Below are 18,639 nucleotides of genomic sequence, written 5' to 3'. Positions count from 1 at the left end.
ATGTTTATACACAGCACCGGGTACTCGATTTGAGGCTAAGTCGACCTACGAGAGGCCCAGAACCCGTTCAGATAACCGTCACTGGTGTTGGCCGTGAGCGGGAATCGAGCTCGGGTCGAGGCACAGTGCGCTAATTGCTGCACCGCCGCTCCACACAAATTATACGCAGTGTGCCAACGGGCGATTCCGTGGCTGTTCCAATCAAAACGTGGAAAATTTTCACTGAATAATAATTTTAATAAAAAAGACGAAAACACCAACGTTTTTTTGGCGTCCCATTACCCCGAGCGAGAATATTAAGGCTTTAAACAAAATATCAGAGGGTCCCCGGTTGTGAGCTGGTGCGTGAACGTGATCTTTTTTGACGCACAAATCTTTCCGTTACAAAACTGCTTCGTGTTTTTATTTTTGCGTAATGCAGAACTTGAAATATCGCACACTGCCGACCAAGTAAAAAAAAAATGTTTTAACCCAACCCAACACACGCGTGACATGAACAAATACGGGACAGTGCCCGCCTGTTGCAAATAAATTTGGGCGGTGATAGAACATCAGTGACATAACCCGTATTCACAAAGACACCTACACACGCTCACACACACACAGAGCAATAGTTTGTTTAAACATGACGAAAAACAAATGATGCCGTTATTTCGGACGCATAAAAACAAGTGATGTTTTTTTAAAAGAAATTCACAGGTACTGCGTGCACAGGTATAACACACTTACAATATCATCGTTTCATTATTTAGCTCTTGTCAATCCACTGCTGGTGGGCGTTGTGGTATGTTTAACCATACTTCACCTCTCTGGCCAGAGCAGCATGGTGAAAAGGGTAGGTGTCAGGAGAGGGCAGGACTGGTTGAGACATGCTACTGTAATTCGCCACTGATGTTAGCCGTGACCAGGAATTTTACCCAGGTAAGATTCGGGCCCATTGCACAGTGCGCTAACCACTGTACCACCGCTCCACCATCCATTAATACGTCTCACCAATTCATATCGCCCCTTGTACGTATGTGGAACTTCTTTTGCACCGTACGTAGCCAACCCTGCTAATCGGAGGTGCGAGGAAGGACAATAAACTAACACACAAAAAGCAGTTTTGGGTGAATACATCATTGACACGTTTGCGCAGATAATATCTATTGACACAGACTGTTGGGGCAAGTGCTGTTAGCGAGCACCTATGAAGGCCGGCACGGCACACGAGGGGGTGGGTGGCCAACACCACGCCCGACCGCCTTTGTCTCCCCAGTGCGCGATGTTTACACACACCGCCCCAGGTACTCATTTGTGGCCGAGTCGACCTAAGGGAGGCCCAGATCCGGCGCAGAAAATCGTCACTGGTGTTGGACCACGAGCGGAAATCGAACTCGGACCTCTGCCGGGTTCGTCATCGCAGCGCGCTGACCGCTACACCACCGCTCCCCACAGACACTCACGCAGACTCGTGCCACACACACACACAGACGCGCACAACTGCGCGCGAGGAGCCCACACCCCCCCACCCAGCAAGGCAGGGAGAAACGCTCCGCCCCTCTTACCCTGGCTAAAGGGCAGCCGGTATACATCGCGGTGGCAGCTTCGGCACGGCGCAGTGGCTAGGAGGCTTGCGAGCAGCAGCGAGTCTGCTTCTGAACCAAGCCCCCTTCCATCGTCTCTCCACAGCCAGCGGCCAGCAGCAACTCCGATTACCAGCATCGGCAAGCAGCATCGAGTTCAACGCTGTGCGTTGAAGTTCCCCTAATCTCGACGGCTGAGACCACCCGTGCAGTTTTGCATGAACGTTTAGAGAGGAGCGGTGGATTCCAAGAGAAATTCCGAAAAGTGGCTTTGTCATTTTTAACAAATAAAAAAAAAGGACCCAGGTAAGTTGCGTCTCGCTCACTCGCATCGGCCCCGTTGACATTGTTGGTTTAATGCGGACTTGAATTGCTGGTGGCACGTCGGGATGTCGCTGCGTGCATTGTTTGTAAAATGAATGTTTGGGGAGGGGGAAAAGTTGCCTTCAGTGGCAGGTTCATACCGATCCTACCGGGGGGGGGGGGAAGAGTTGCATTCACGAGGTCGACCGACTCTCAAAATGAGCATTACCTAGTGCCGTGCGTAGACGTCACCACAGGAGAGACAAAGGCGGCCGAGTGTGGCGTGTTGCCCTTAATGTGCTCGTTAGCAGCGCTTGTACCGGCAGCCTGTGAGTATATGGCTAAACGGAAGACCTTTGCGCATGAGCCATAATAATACAGTTGCTCTGCAGCACGCAATGTGTATGTCGGGCATGTGAATGTAACCTGAGCAAAGCATATTGATTTAATTATGTCTTGCAAGAAATAGTAATGCTATTGTCCTAGACACGTCCACGGGACCGGTGGTGTATGCTGCATATTGCAATTGCCTTTACTCGCGATTGGCATGCTGCGCATTGGTGAGTGGCTGTAACGCGAGACATTGGTGCCGATGTAAAATCATCGTGTGCAGGACGTCAGCGTGTGATGCTACCTTTGCATGGAAGACGTGGAGTTTGGCCGTGAATGAGAGCGACGTGTCATGCGAAAGATGTCCCTACTGGATATTTGTGAAACTACTGGACGTCTGCGGAAAAGAGAGCTTCATCGCATTATATGCATGTTGAACTTCTTACGCACGTATTTCGTACGTAGCCAACCTTGATAATCGGAGGTGCGGATTCCTCCGGTATAAATACATATTCTGCTTCTGATAAAAAAAAACCATAACTTGGTATTGCTCCATTGCAGTCGGTTTGATTTCGTTTCGCGGTGGAGGAAATTACAATAGTGTGTTTGCAGCATGATACTCTCCATGCAATGCATTGTATGTGCGAGCCTAAAGTACACCGATAAGGATCCACAGACTGATACAGCCAACAGCAATTGTACAGCTGCCAGTCGCGTGTTAGCAATGGCTATATTCATTGTATCGATTATTTGATGACGGAGCAAAATGGTCAGCGCACTGCTCCGAACCCGAGTTCGACACCTGGGCACGTTCATCATCCGTGGCGAGCGGTATCCGAACCGGTCGTGGGCCCTCCCCTAGGTACAATCGACCTTAAAATAAGTACGGTAGAGACAATCTCCACTCCTCCAATCCGCACTGGCGCACGACGGCTTTCATCCAGCAGTGGGTAGACGGCAGAGGACGACAAAATCACAATCGTCAGGGATACCCGTGGTACCAATCGCGCTTCGCAGAGCGAGACCCCCACCTCCACTGCTGAACGAGCGAGCGAGCAGTGAATGAATGAATGAACGCTCCGACGAGCAAAGTTTCTCTCTCTCTCGCAAGTTGCGCGCGGCAAAGTGAATTGTTCTGTTGCGCGTAGTCACTTCAAGATGTTCCTTGTTCATGTTTTTGTTTGTCGCGGTTGCACCCGAGTCAAGAGCCGCATGGCTCGCAGGGCTACACTTAACACATAGAACTGAAACGGGCATCGACTGCTCAACCGCTCGTAGGCAGAGCGAGTGCCATTCACCTGGGGCTCTCCAACCCCTACGCTCCGCAAGGATAATCACAGTTAATTGGTGAACAGACCGCGCGAATCAGTCGCTTGTATCAACATCACATCCGATGCATTTTGTTGTGCGTGCTTTTTTTATGACAAACAAAACATTTGTCGCGTAAGTGGGGGGGGGGGGGGGGGGGGGGGCGGGGGGAACGGTGGCGCAGCGGTTAGCGCATTTCCGCTACAACGGGGGGGGGGGGTCGCGAAACCCGCATCTCCTGCAGCTGTGGGGGGCTCCGCGAAGACCGCTTCGTGACGTAATCTAGTCACATGCATTGCGGCTCTTGAAATATTTTAGGGGGGGGGGGTTGTTTTATCAAATTCGAAAGTGTCTCCTCTTCTCTCGTGATCTTGGTTGCCGACCTCTAGCGCACCGCAACAAACCCGACCGCCTACCCCAGTTCGACACCCCCCCCCACCACCCCGGGTGGTCACGGCCATCATCAGTGGCACGGGGGTTTCTTCACTGGACCAGAGCTTCTCATCAATCCGCTTTGACAGCGGCGTGGTGACGAGGACGACGCCGTACGGTCACACTAACCCGCTGAGTGGAGTTTGGAGGGGGGGGGGGGGGAAGAGACCTTCATCCAGCAATGGATAGATCAAGGGCGATACGGACACGGGGGAGACATCCGTGCAGTACTTCGGAGGTTGCTACACGTTCATGTCCACCGGATTATAAGACGCACCGCCCCCCCCCCCCCCACCACTCAGCCTTGTATTTGAAAGCAGAAATTAGGGGTGCGTCCGACAATCCACGACGTGTGCGAGTAACCAATGCCGTTAAACTTTGATCACAGCGTGAATACGACACAGCGGTCGCATTCGTATTCCGCCAGAGGGTGCCGGGCTGAAGCAGCGCGTCCTGGCGTGCGGTGGGGTAAAAAGTGTGGCGGCTCCCACCTCATCACTAAAAACAAAAGTCGTCTGGCCGGCGTGGAAGAGTAGGCCAAAACACCCTCTTCGCTGGACCCTCTTCCTCGCTCTCGAGCGCCCTCTACCGGCGGCAGTCGCGCCAGCGGCTCATTGCGGAGCTGCGCCTTTATCGTCCCTCTGAGAATTCCCCGCGACGACGTTTCAGGGCTGCAGCCAGCGACGGGAGCTCGGGGAACCGTGGATCTGTACCGGCGACGAGTCAAACATAATCCCTCGCCCCCCACCCCACGCGGGCGCGCGGATGCCGCAGATTTCCAGTAGATTTTCCGTCGAGTGCGCGCCGGAGGAATTCCTCCCGTGCGCGTCGGGCTGCTTGGCCGATAGATCTGCCACACGGTTTGAATGACAACGAGAAGATGGCCACAGCCAAGGGGGGGGGGGGGCACGGCCAGGGGGGGGGGGTGGGGCACGGCCAAGGGGGGGGGGGGGGCACGGCCAAGAGGGGGGGGCACGGACGGACCCTGTGTGTGGGGGAGCGGTAAGAGTGGCGGATTAGCGCCCTGCGATACGCACCCGGCAAGCTGGCGCTCAAATCCCACTCACGGCCAACGCCAGCTGACGATTATTATCGGACCCGGTGCCGGGCCTCCCCTAGGTCGACTCCGCCTCGAATGAGTCTGTGTAAACGTCGCCACTAGGGAGACAAAGGCGACCGGGCGTGGCGCTGGCCACCCACCCACTCTTGTGCCGGACTTCGTAGGTGCTCGCTAACAGCACTTCCCCCCAACAGCCGGTTAAAGGCTATACAGGATACATTTGTCTTTGTGCATAGCTTTCCACACACTCATTCGGGGATTCATTTCGTCCTGGGCCGAGCTACGGAAAAATCTCTCCCCATCCCCCTACTCACCCCCTTACCGCTCTCATGGGGAGTCTGGGATTAGTGGGCTCCGGATACAAGCAATCCCTGTATACAGAAAGTGTTGTCCGTAGCCAGAATGGCCGTGTCAAACACTCTGAATAACTGCATGTGTAATAACCACGGAAACACAACTTCCTACTTCGTGATAGTACATCTTAAGGAGTGATAGCCACCACTCGCAAAACAAATAAAAGACCCGGCTGACCACGGCAGTGAGAGTAGGTGTGTGTGTGTGTGGACGCTTAACCCAAGATGTCACGTAAGAACCACAAAGATTCATCCGCGGCAGCTATCCTTTTTTTTAATCTACAATTAAACTGCTTGCTACGTAAACCAGATGCTCACCCTCTTCGCTCCATATCCAAAGCCCTCCACATCACGGTAGCGCGCCCCCCTCCCTCCAATCATCTTCCCCGCACTCCCGTATTACAAACCCGTGTCCCCCTCCTGCATCACCGCCCAATCAACTCTCCACAGATGCCCACGCCTTCCAAATCACCCCACCCGCTCCAGCCAGACAATAGCAATCACTCATGTAATCGCCGTGTCCTCGCCTTCCCTTTATCAGCAGCAGACCATGCTTTCCCACCTGATGACGGACGCTTGTGTTGCGCACGAAACGTCGTAAATTTATTTTATTTTATTTTTTATACCTACGTGACTTTACCGAAAAAACCAAAGAGTATGGATTCCTGCAGTCTCGAAAGCTTCAAATCAACATTCCCTTTATCGGTCACCATAAATGCATCGCTCTGGGCGGTCTACCTCGCTACGCGTGCACCCATCTCATCACTGTGCGTCATAGCTGGGCCATTGACTTGTGCCCTCTATGTCAGTGCTATCCATTATTATATGTTTTATTTTTATATTTCAAATATGCGAGAGGGGAGTGGTGGCGCAGTGGTTAGTGCACTGCACTTTGAACCAGTCAACCTGAGTTCCTCTTCCCGCCCACGGCCATCGTGAGTGGCGAGTGACATCCAAACCTGTGCCCCCTACCTTCACCAACTCGTACTGACTAGCGCGGTGAAGTATGGTCAAACAACCTCCCCCATGACCAACACATCTGTGGATATTGACTAATTCGGCTGTATATTATTGATATGAATACAAAAATGCGTAATATGTTCATGAATCATTGAAACTATATGCGTGCATAAATAATAATGTCAATAATTATGGATTTGATTATAATTAATACGATAATTATTGGCATTGCTATTCATACTGAATGTGATTGTTATCCACAGCTGTGCAATTACGTGCATCAGATTTGTAGCGTGTAGGCGATATCCGTCACGTGCATTGCTGTACGCACGTCTCCTTTTGTCATGTACGTGAAGTACACGCATGTGGCCCGTGTCGCACCCAGCGTATAGTGCGTGCGTGCCGAACACATCGCACTGTGTGTGTGTGTGTGTCGCTATGCCCCATTGCTATGGCGCGTACGTGGAGCCACGCAGTACGCATCCATCGCTCATTGATGTCGTCTTCCGAGAGCCGTTAACGTGAAGTGTCAGCAGCGATCCGTACCAATAAAACGCAGCCGCGTGCCCCCCCCCCCCGCCCCCCTTGAAAGCCGCGTGCGTTCGTGCGTTCGTGCGTTCGTGCGTTCGTGCGCTCGTGCGTTCGTGCGCTCGTGCGTTCGTGCGCTCGTGCGTTCGTGCGCTCGTGCGTTCGTGCGCTCGTGCGTTCGTGCGCTCGTGCGTTCGTGCGCTCGTGCGTTCGTGCGCTCGTGCGTTCGTGCGCTCGTGCGTTCGTGCGCTCGTGCGTTCGTGCGCTCGTGCGCTCGTGCGCTCGTGCGCTCGTGCGCTCGTGCGTTCGTGCGCACGCGGCTAGGAAGATGCGGCAGGCACCCTCGTTCATTGCGTTAACGCATTCCCCGTGATTTAAGCAGATGGCAGGCCGGTGATGTCCATTGCCGCCTTCCTGACGGAGAGCTGGGCTGCCATAAAATAGACAGCGAAGCAGGGCAATTTAGGGAGATGTTTCGTTGTTGTTGTTTTGTTTGAACCGGAGGCTTTAGAGCTATGGCGCATTGCCCGTTAGCCAGAGAGGATTTGGTCAGTGCCACCTGGACTATCGAACGCCACCAGTGGTGACCGTGGGAGATAACTTGGGTACGTACCGCCCTGTGTTGTTACACGCCCTTCCGATACAGGATGGCCCAAAAGTCAGGACACATAGGGCGAATTGAATTCTTTCAACACTGGCATGAAGACATTTTAATAGTTTATTCTTTAAGTTCATCTTGTATCTATTATTATAATCCTGGGTATTCTCACCTTGTGTAGATGTATCACGTCATCACATTGCCTGTCCCCCCTCCGCCCCCCACCCACACAAAAGCGATATTCCCTTTTCAAAGATACCAACACAGTAGCCTTCATTATCGAAATATGTTCTCATCGAAAGCTACCGCTCTGACGTGGCTATCGCACATATTTGTGATCTAGAGATAAGTTTATTTAATAAAATCATGGTTAGAATTTAACCCCCCCCCACCCTCCCCACCGTGGGTGTTACTGATAAGACATTTTTTGTTGAACTCAAATATCAAACAAACCGAGGGGCATTCGATGGTGGTACTGCGTCTCCAAACTAAACTAAAGCTCTTTTTTTGTTTTACCAGGAAAGGCCCCCTGAGCTATACAGGTATTTTTCAGAAGCGACCTTGCTATCATAATTGGTTTTTTTACCCTTCTATCTGGCAACAAAACTGACACCTTTTTACAAGGAGTCATGTTTGCATAGACCGCAATACCTGCAGTCATAATACAAACAAAAGAACATAACTCTGATAATGTGCACTGTCCTTGAAGTTGATTGGTCCACACCCGAGACAGCTTTCCTTAGAGCCTAGTCTCACATGGGTTGGACCAAATGACGGCAAAAGGCGCACAACTCAAAGACAATGCACCATCAGAGTATGAGAGCTCCGGGAAAGCATCTACATAGTGTAGATGTATTGTCTTTGAGTTGTGCGCCTTTTGGCGTCATCTGGTCCAACCCATGTGAGACTAGGCTCTAAGGAAAGCTGTCTCGGGTGTGGACCAATCAACTTCAAGGACAGTGCACATTATCAGAGTTATGTTCTTTTGTTTGTATTATGACTGCAGGTATTGCGGTCTATGCAAACATGACGCCTTGTAAAAAGGTGTCAGTTTTGTTGCCAGATAGAAGGGTAAAAAACCAATTATCATATTTGTACTGGCAAGTGAGGTTCCCATAGTGACCTGGCTATCATAAATGATAGCTCAACGAAGTGGGCTTATCAGCACGTGTGGACATTTATAACAGCAGCCAAATACTATAAACGCATGATGTTGATTCTAAATGTGGAGGGAAAAACTGGAGGATCCGGAGAAATATCCACACGACCACGGGGAGAGAGGGACATGAAAACTCAAAATATAAATCGGGATCGAACCCACGACCTCCTGTATACCAGGCGAGGTAGTTAACATCTTACCACCGTGACGCCCTTAACCTGAATTTGCCAGTACAGGGTCTGCTCTGGTCACATACAGTTTTGGACAGCCAGATTCGCGTTGGCTATGCATGGCTGGTTCAAATGCACCATAACATTGTATGCAGAGGCACATATGACCTTAACACTGTACTCCGCGCGCGCCTGACCACGCAACGGGCACCCATACCACTCCATCTCAAGACTGGAGTATCGATCTGCCACAGATTTATATTCTACTCTTCCACATCAATCACGCTCTCTGCGCCATTAATGTGGATAATCACCGCATTTACTTTTGGCAAGGCTGCTTTATCATAATATAACCCCACCCACGCCTTTATCCACCCAACACACACACAAAAAAATCAGTTTTCAAAAAGAAAAATCTCATATTCCAGTAAATAACTTGTGGATTGGCTTTTTTTTTAAACGAAACTACCACGGCTGGTGTAAAAAAAATGTATTTGCGTTGGTCAAATAAACGGAACGTATGCATCAATTCATCACCAGACTGTTGGAATGCAGTCTGGAAGAGCGGCTGGCGCGTCCTGTCGGTCTCGTGGCTGTGCTACTGCGCCCATATTTAGGGCCACCCTACCCAGACATAGTTTGAGTGTGAGGTGGGTCTGTGACTCAGAGGCGGTGTGGCTACGCTCGGCACAAGTAAACCAAGCAGCGAGCTTAATGGTCCTTGATCAGCTCCAAGTGGGGGGAAGAGAGAGAGGGGGGGGTTTCATAAGTCACGACCGAAAAAAATCCGCTGCATCAATCATCAGTTAATATTCAAATCCTAACAAACGTGGTCTGTTCAGAGGCGGCACCGGCTTGGGGAGAAGTGGAATGATAATTGTTAACGAAGTGATTAACATAAAAGCGAATTCAACTCGATCATGACCCGCATCTCTCTTCTCTCATCTCACCACGTATATGTTTGTTTTGTGTGTGCCTGCATTCCCCTTATCTCACTACATCTCTCGTCTTTGTCTCTTTCGTCATCTCACTCACGAGTTTATAAATCAAAAGTAGGGGGGTGGGGTTGGGGGGGGAGGTAAAACCCAAAGATATATTTCTACTTAGAGCCCTCAATGGGCTAAGATCGACACTGTCCACAGACGGGCTGATGCTAGGACTGCATAACAACACTGAACCATCACCGAAAACCTAAGAATATGAAGTTTTGAGGTCCGTCGCGGAGACGGAACGATGAGATCGGCGCCACGTGACACAGTGAGAGCCCTCGTGCGCCATCGCGAGCGAGGCATTCTCCACCCGCCCAGCGTGGATGAGGGTTCGACACTGGGATCGACACCGCGATCACCGCCCCCGCCTCACGATCACCCGGCAGCCACCAGACGGCGCACCGCGGCTGTGCGGACAGATCGCTTGCTTTGCAGAGCGTGCCGAGGGAGTTTGGACTTTCCCTTGGCCAACACGAGAGAGAGAGACTTTTGTTTTTTTACTTTTAAACAACTTTTTATTGCCGCCAGCAGCAACGGCACTGGAGGCGATTCCGATGTGAAACACACAAAGTCACCAGCAACACAAATAATAGCCAAAAATCCACGCGCTGTGGCGCTAAATGCAGCGCGCACAACAAAAAGAAAAGTCACGTGGTGGTGGTGGTCACAGCGCACGCCACGGTGACGAGCGAGCGCTTCAGAAGGTGAACACCACGAGGGTGCCGTCCACGCTGGTACAGAGAGGGGCTTGTCCGGCTCCCCAGCGTTCGAAGAAGACGCGCTGCACATCACCGACAAACACGAGAGAGAAAGGGAACTTTGGCATTGCTCACCCCTCCGTCTGTTGGAACCTCTTTTTGCCCCAGCGGGGAAATGTTGCATCCCAAATAGTGCAACCGCGTGTTTTCCATCAGACGTCTCAGAATGCGATACTCATTTTATAGCTCCCCCCCCTCTTCCGGGGGATGATGGTCTGAGTCAATCTCCAACCACGATTTACACAAAGCCAACCTTAGGGTTGGCAAGCCGAGCAGTTTAACGCCGACCTCTATGCCGCACGCATCTGTAGCCGTCACATAGTGGATTCACTGCATTAAGTACTGTTAACAAAAACAATAAAGGCGCGGCCCTGCAGTTGCTTTGCTCACAACCACTGCTGCAGAAGGAGCCCGCGCTAGAGAGAGAGCTCTATGAAACTCTCCTGGAGGGCGTTTCGCCTCCTCTTCCAAATTGACCAAACTCTCTTCCAAATTTCCACATAAGCCACTTCGTTGGGATCCAACCCACGACCTCCTGTATACCAGGCGAGGTAGTTAACATCTTGCCTCAATTTGCAAATTATCAGACACAGAAGATCAAAACCAGCTCTCACACTGCACCCAGTGCCAGATTAAGCTAGTACGGGGCCTGTAGCATTTGGTATAAAGGGGCCCTAAATCAAATAAAAAATACCGGTGAGCCAGAACTCGAATACAAATCCTGGGGCTCCCACCCAAGATAAAGCTGGCCTCTGCCCACTGAGACATTCAGATACCCACTCAACCACTTTGATAATAATTTGCAATCTATAATTGCATAGCTATTAATAATAACAACAATTATAAATATACAGCTCTTTGCTGGATGAAGGCCTCTCCAAACTGTTCCAGATATGGGGGAAGGGGGGGGGAGGCTTGTTTGACCATACTTCACCACGTTGGTCAGCGCGAGTTGGTAAAAGGGGGATCCAGAACCTGGGACAATATCAGATATCGCTCGGCACCGATGTTCGCCCTTGGCCAGGAATCGAACTCAGGTGGCTTGGTTCGTAGCGCAGTTGCACGAGCCGCTGCGCGACCCTCGAATATGTCAGCTGAACAGAATGAGATCATGGGCGAGCCAGGGCTGATTAGGAGAATTCCGTGACAATTACCGCACTGTATTACAAAATTGCCTCTTCCTGCGTTCATGTCCAAGACTAAACAAGACCACATCATTGGCACGGGAGGGGCCGGCTACCCCATTGCAAACAGCAACGGTTCAGTAGCTTTGTTCATAACTGGCCAAAGTTCCTTCTCAAAGTAAAGTTTTTTTCGTGTTAATCAATACGCGAAAAAACGTCTTGTTTTTTTTACATGATTTTGAAATGAATTCACTCAAGCTCCGTTTCAAGAAGCATCTTGCGTAGACAGGCACTGAGCTGACCGCTCGTTCCTACTCAGCTGAAGACAATGCAGCGCCTAGCGGTCTGCGTACGAGAGCATTTAAATGCTATCCCGCAAACATGTGCGACATCACTTTCTGGGCCTTCCAACCAGGTGGCATGTGGCTCTGGAATGGAATAATAAAAAAGCCTCGTTCCTCTGCACCACGGTTGGCATGGGTCATGAGACTTGCATGGGAGGGGCCCTCTCTCTGTGCAATTGCTCCCTCTCTTCATAGCGCGGTGCCTGGGCCCCCTCCGGCTTGTGGGTCCCCGCTGCTACCTTTGCACACGAAAAAACATCGACGGTGACATGAACAGACAGCTGACGACATAGTGCGAAGGATAAATGTGAAGAAAAAAGAATAGTGTCTAAATGTAAATGATCGAGGCGATACGCACAAGACATATTTATTTTGGTTGCGGTTTGGCAGTTGCTGGGTGCATGCACTCCCCTTTGTTGGCCTTGCAAAAGCATTGCGGTGAAGGTAAAGGCGCAGCTCGGCAATTTCCCGCTCACGCAACCACTTTTCTCGTAATTATCTGCAAACCACGGTGGACGTGCAGTAAATACACAACCTTTATTTGCAGGCCCCGTGAGAGCCCATCGAGACAAGTCTCCTCTGTTGATGGGAGACCTGGGATTTCAAAAAAAGTAATGCTCGGCACGGAACGTTCAGGAAAGAACAACCGCAGTCCATTCACATCACAAATGCCCGACAAATTAGGTTTTCAACAAATGTTAATGAAAATGTCCACGGAGAGTCAATACAAAATAAATCTTACAGCTATAGATTCCACACAATTTGCGACGGTTCACTGCCCTGATAGAGTTGTGGTTTCCGTGTTATGGAACGGTGTGGGGATTAATAGCGGTTCGTAGCTGTGCATAACTTGATGATGACCCCTAATGTGGCTGATTGTCTCCCATGCTACAGACTGCCCAAACTAGCACAGCAGTTAACAGAAATCACCGTTCAAATGATGATAGAAGCATGACACATTTGATATTGGGTTCTTATTGGGCCATTGAACGAGAACGAAATGTTAACCACCATGAAAAGACAAGATTAATGACATTTTCCAAGATGGCTACCAGTTTTTATTTATTATCCACGACTGTCCATTTTTGACAGACAATTTGAGAAGTTGTCTGAATTTGGATGATCATATAGCGCCCATGTGTGTTTGACAGTGCTTAAACTAATTCCGCTCTTAACAAATGCCCCATTGTTCCTGCGGCATCTAATCAGGATGCGTTTATGTCAATGAATCCCATGGGCCCAGTATGGAGGCTAAAACGGCAACCATTTTGTATATCCCCACGTGGCCTGCCTGCACCTGCTTGATGACATCGCCCAGTCTCGTATAACCCTTTGAACAATTCCTCCACAACATCATTTCTTTCATCTGCTCTGCTAAACAAAACTAATTCCATCTTTCTTCTTGTCTTGCAAAACAGGTTTAAATCTACCAACGATTAAAGCTTCCGTTTAAAAAACAAAAACTAAATTCGAGATACCTCCCTCACTGTGTTTGCGTTTCACAGTGAGAGGGTGGGTGGGTGGTTTTGGGCTCATTTGAAATGCTCACGGGGCGAAAGTGTAAGAAGCGTCTTGTCGGCCGCGTCCAAAGTTGTGCCAAGTCCGCGAAGCGCTTGCGCGGAGCTCGCAAATGATGAATAGTGCACATTTTGCGGAGAATGTTCCGTGATAACCTTCACACCCCTCCCCCCTCTCCCCCCCCAGACACCATACCCATCCATCGGCTGCAACACACGTGACTTTGGTCTGCGTCGGTTTTGTGAGCCACGCATTTGAAACTGTCACTCCCGCGTCCTTGTGAAATTACATTTTCGTTAAGTTCGCGCCGTTCATTATTGATGATGATGATTATCATATTGATGATGCGCATCCCGCTATGAATCCACTGCTGGATGAACGCCTCGCCGAGCCGTATTGGTCACGAGTGGGTTGTATTCGTCCAGACTTCACCACGCCGCTTCAAGTGTCGGTTTGGTGAAGGACAAAACCAAACCCAGGTTTCCCCTGGTCCATGGCCGAGTGTTCAAACCAGGGTGCCCCCCCCCCCCCCCCGGCTACTCAGACGCACAGCCAGTGGCGGGTCCACTCTAGCAGATGAGCAATCCCGCGCAGACATTTTGCTGGGAAGTTTTTCTTTATCGAAAGCTTTACTTATTTATTTTGAATGCACGAAAATGTCTAAGGCAAGCGGTGGCTGGTTGCTGTTGCCAGCAGTGGCATCGCAGCAGGCCTTCGCCTGGCAGTCATTTCCACGACGGCTTCGCCTTCCCCATCACCACTGTACCGCAGCGTCGCCGGCTACGGAGACTGAGTCGCCCAAATGGCCGGGCTGCCTCTCTGCTGACTTCGTAAGCCCTCGCGAGGCCAGGCTTTGGCTCAACTAAGTGCAAAATCGATCTTTATACGCTGCTTCCCCCCCCCACCCCCCCACCCCCTTCTCTCTAAAGCCACTGGTGATCGGTTTGACTCCATCAAAACTCTGCCACACACGAACCCCCCCCCCCCCCCCCCGTGTATTAGTGGGTGGGCAGCAAGGGATTCTAATTCAACATTCTGGCAGTGCTGGTTCGGTGAGTCGATTGGCGGTTCCCTGACCCACCGCACCTTGCCCACACCCCAGATGAAGTTGGCCTTTGCGAGTTTTCGTTTCATCATCGGTTCGGCGTTCGGTGGTTTACCGATGCGACAACATGACGAGGGCCATGGAACGAACCGTCCTCGGTTGTGTGCGCTCTCACGTTCTCAACAGATAATCTTAACCTATTAAAGCTTAACAGTTGTATATATATATATCTATATTATTATTTTTCGATTTAAAGCTTTCGTGACTGCAGGGATTCATCTTCTTGGTTCTTTCGGTAAAGTCACGTAGAAGGGAAATAATAAACATAATGATCTGAAAGTTAAGTGGAATTCCTCGCCGTAGAAACGGTTAAATTCGATTTACCGAAAGAACCAAGAAGATATATTATTATTATTGTTTACGTGCCGTGCCTCTTGATGTCATAAATGTAAAAGCGGCGTCTGTCGCAGCGCGTGCGTGCGCGCGCGCGCGCGAGAGAAATTCACGTCGCAGACACAAATGGAGTGCAAATTGCAATACCCCTTCAGGGAGTCATCCAGAAAATAACGCGCCTCGAACGTGCGGGCGAGCAGGTGATGGCCGTGCCACACACCGCGTGGATCATTTGAGCATACTTCACCACGCTGGTCAGTGCGCGTTGGTGGAAATGAGGGGGGGTGGGATAGACGTGGGAACGTAGTACAGTACAACAATTTACTTTTCTGCAATTGCCACAACGTAGCCCTTATGGGACCGGAATCATTATACAGTTGTCATCATCACGACCACCACCATGATTGTATCTTTCTATTCGTCATGCGTAAATCATCATCATAACCTCTACTATAGCACTATCAAAATCATCATTATGACCACCACCATCATCATTTTAATCATTATGTAGAATCATCATAACCACCAATATCATCATACAAAAATCATAACTGAGCAGAAATCATTTTCACAACCACTGCCACGGTGCTATCGTCGTCGTGATCATCCAAACGTACATCCAACGCACTGCTGCGATTACAAGGGGAAAGTTTGAATACAAGAACGCACTGCTTTTTTTTGTTCCACGAACCTCAGTCTTTCCACTTACTTGACCGAGCTAAATAAAGACCACAGCCCTCAATTTAATGAACCACAGAAGTCCCCTCTCAATACTGGACCGCTGCCTCGATTCACGAATCAATGCAGTTCTCTTCATTTAGCCCCATGCCCTCATTTCTCGCACCCCCCCCCCCCCCCCCCCACGTGGAACGCGGCTGGGGGTTGAGTGGCGGTCGGGCCGCTGATCGCACTCACCGTTCAGCAAGCCCCTCCCCCCACCCCCCAATCGACGTAGCATTGAGAGGCCTTCGTTGGGCAGTCTTTGTTGACAAAGGCCAAAAAATTGTAAGAAAAGAAACACGATCGTACACATGCAATGGAACATCATCCGTGTAACGTCATTGTAAAAAGAGCTTCATAGCTCATCGGATTCCTCCGGTGAAAATAAAGATTGCGATTCTAGTCCGTAGCCAGGTTCCCACTCTCAAAATCCATCAAACCAAAATTTTCAAACTGATACATTTTACGAGTAACTGCGAAGTTATGAAGTCCTTTCACTATCCAAGGAAAGCATCACACAGTCGTAAGACTCGTTTACAAATGGGCCCTGCCATGGGAGGTTTGGCCACATAATTGTTTTAATGAATGCTCTAACTGCCCTATCGAACTATCTCCCTTGGAAAATGTTAATCTCATTTGACCTTTACTTGGTTAAATCAAGGATATTGACTGGCCGATGCTGTACAATACCGTGCGTCTAGATATTCTCTCTACACTTGAGATCACAAGCTGTCACTGCCACTTGTAGATTTGCTTTGGATAATATTTGCGTCGTATAATCATGTATGCTCAGCCTGTCTTAATTATCATTACACGTGGACCCTGTATGAACGCTGAAGTTCTTTCGCACCGCATGTAGCCCACCGTGCTAATTGGCGGTGCCTCGTGTGGCGGTGAATACCCGTCATGCAATGACTTCTAGGTGAGATTGATGGACCGTGCAGAGTTAAGAGTCAGTGAAATTATGCGCCTGTATTTAGGCAGCACAGCAAGCGGGTTTTGCACAGACAACGCGCGTGCATTGCGCGGTGTTAATCCCCGTGTGTGCTACAACACAAGAGCCGAACAAAGAGGTCACAAGCGCAATTAGTAGGAATCGCGGAGAGATGCGTGCTTGGAATTACGCTGAGGATGCGTGTGGGTCAGAGGGCTGACGAGGAGCGTTGAGGACACCGCATTGAACTGTCAAGGAACGTAAGTTGGCTTGGGCGGGCAGCACACGCCGCTCGAGAGAGCCGTGGCCGGTGGTCGAGCCTAACAGCGGAGTCGCAGCCAAGGGAGGAACGAGAGCTTGGAGAGGACGTCCATCCTGGAGGATGAGCTATGAGCTCGGCTCGTGTGCAAGTGCGCTCGAGATGAATTGTTCCGTGGCAGGACGGTGAGAGATGCCGATGGTTTTGGAGGTGGCCCTGATACAGCGGTGGATTCATGGCATCGGTTTAATTTAAACTTTTTTATGTTCAGAAAATAATAATGCTTCGATTCATCAGAATTATTTTTTTTTGTTTGGTTGATTCACATGATGTGGCTGAGTGCCACTCTTTAGCCACGGCAAGTGCTAATTTCCGAGTAAGGAGACGATAAATCACGTCCTCTGTCAACGACTCGAGTAGCTAGCCAGCGTCCCGCGCTCCAACGGGTGTCGCGTGGCACTCATCTGTTTCCTGAATTCTAAGCCAGTGGTGCTAATTCCATATTCCTGTGACAGGGACCAGGACAGTCAATATTATAACAAAGACAATCTGGTGGTGCTCGCTTTACCCACATCGGATGGGTTGAATCGTTTGAAGTGTGGTTTTAAATAATCCCGTCGACTACATACACAGCTGCAAAATGCACATTGTGTTGTTACGTTCACACGATGTACACGTACGTCAGTGATTGTTTGATGCAAACATTGATCCTCGCCATAGGTTGGAAACTCATTCTCTCAATTGAAACCCCATTTCTTTTGAACCGCTTTTTTGTGCTGAGTTTTTTTTTTGCCCTTCCCCTGCACACTCCGATTAGCACGGCTAGCTACGTACGGCACAAAGGAAGTTCAACATACACGCAGTGGCTCAGATCTCAAGGCAGTTTGCGATGCCACGTCTTGACAGTGAAGTGCCCTGTTGCGGGAGCCCACTCCTTTATTCAAGTCAGCGCCTACTGATTTAAAACACCCCCACCCCTCCATATTTCACTGGACCAAGTCCATCAGTATAATAAGTATGTCCACCATCGATTTACGAGTCCACTCCGTACGTTCGTAACCCACGCCAGATTTACGCTGCAACCCAACATTGGCATGACGCTGGCAGAGTCCAAAAGCCCTTGGCTGGTTTTTTTCGTCTCTCTCTCACACAAATTTCCCCTCCTCCCCACCGCAGCCGTGCGGATCTATTTTTTTCGTCGTATTATGTTTTGAAAATTAACCGTCGACGTTGCAACCAATCCCAGTCGTGGTCAAAACGCGAGCTCGGAGAAGACGTCTTTGCAGATGTCGAAGAGCCGGCACTGGCAGATGATGGCCACAACACCACGGGAGCTGCGGAATAATTTCTCGAGCAGCTTCAACAGACCTCTTCTTGATTCTTTCGGTAAAGTCACGTAGAATGGAAATAATAAAATAATAAAATAAAAACTTAATAATTCTCACGACGTTTCGGCCACAACGCCAGCAGCCGTCCTCAGGTGAAGAACAGGGCTGTCGAGAAGACAGACTCTCAGTTCGAATTATTTTATTATGTTGTATTTTTATTATTTTATTATTTCCATTCTACGTGACTTTACCGAAAGAACCAAGAAGATGAATCCCTGCAGTCACGAAAGCTTTAAATCGAAATTCAACAGACCTTTCTCAGCCGCTGCCAGAATTCAACCCCTTCACGCTCCACAGCGAAGCGTTCTGTCACGTGCCAACCGTGTGAATTGTTACACCCTCGGAGTCGGGCTAGCCCAGGTTCAGCAAAATAAAACCTGTTAAGGTCTCTGTGACAGTCA

General features: G+C 49.9%; 1 protein-coding gene across 2 annotated transcripts in view; it reads left to right on the top strand.

Moving 5' to 3' along the window:
- Positions 1 to 1,611: 1,611 nt before the first annotated feature.
- Positions 1,612 to 18,639, top strand: part of LOC133355206 (aggrecan core protein-like) — a 72,082-nt gene continuing 55,054 nt past the window's right edge. For both annotated transcript variants that reach the window (XM_061572567.1, XM_061572566.1), the window contains exon 1: positions 1,612 to 1,871. The gene's annotated coding sequence lies outside the window, so the exon portion shown is untranslated. The remainder of the gene's footprint in view (positions 1,872 to 18,639) is intronic.

The sequence above is a fragment of the Lethenteron reissneri genome, chromosome 50, assembly GCF_015708825.2.
Source record: "Lethenteron reissneri isolate LAM-NWPU_2019-01 chromosome 50, ASM1570882v1, whole genome shotgun sequence".
NCBI lineage: Eukaryota > Metazoa > Chordata > Hyperoartia > Petromyzontiformes > Petromyzontidae > Lethenteron > Lethenteron reissneri.
This window is presented reverse-complemented; position numbering and strand designations above follow the sequence as displayed.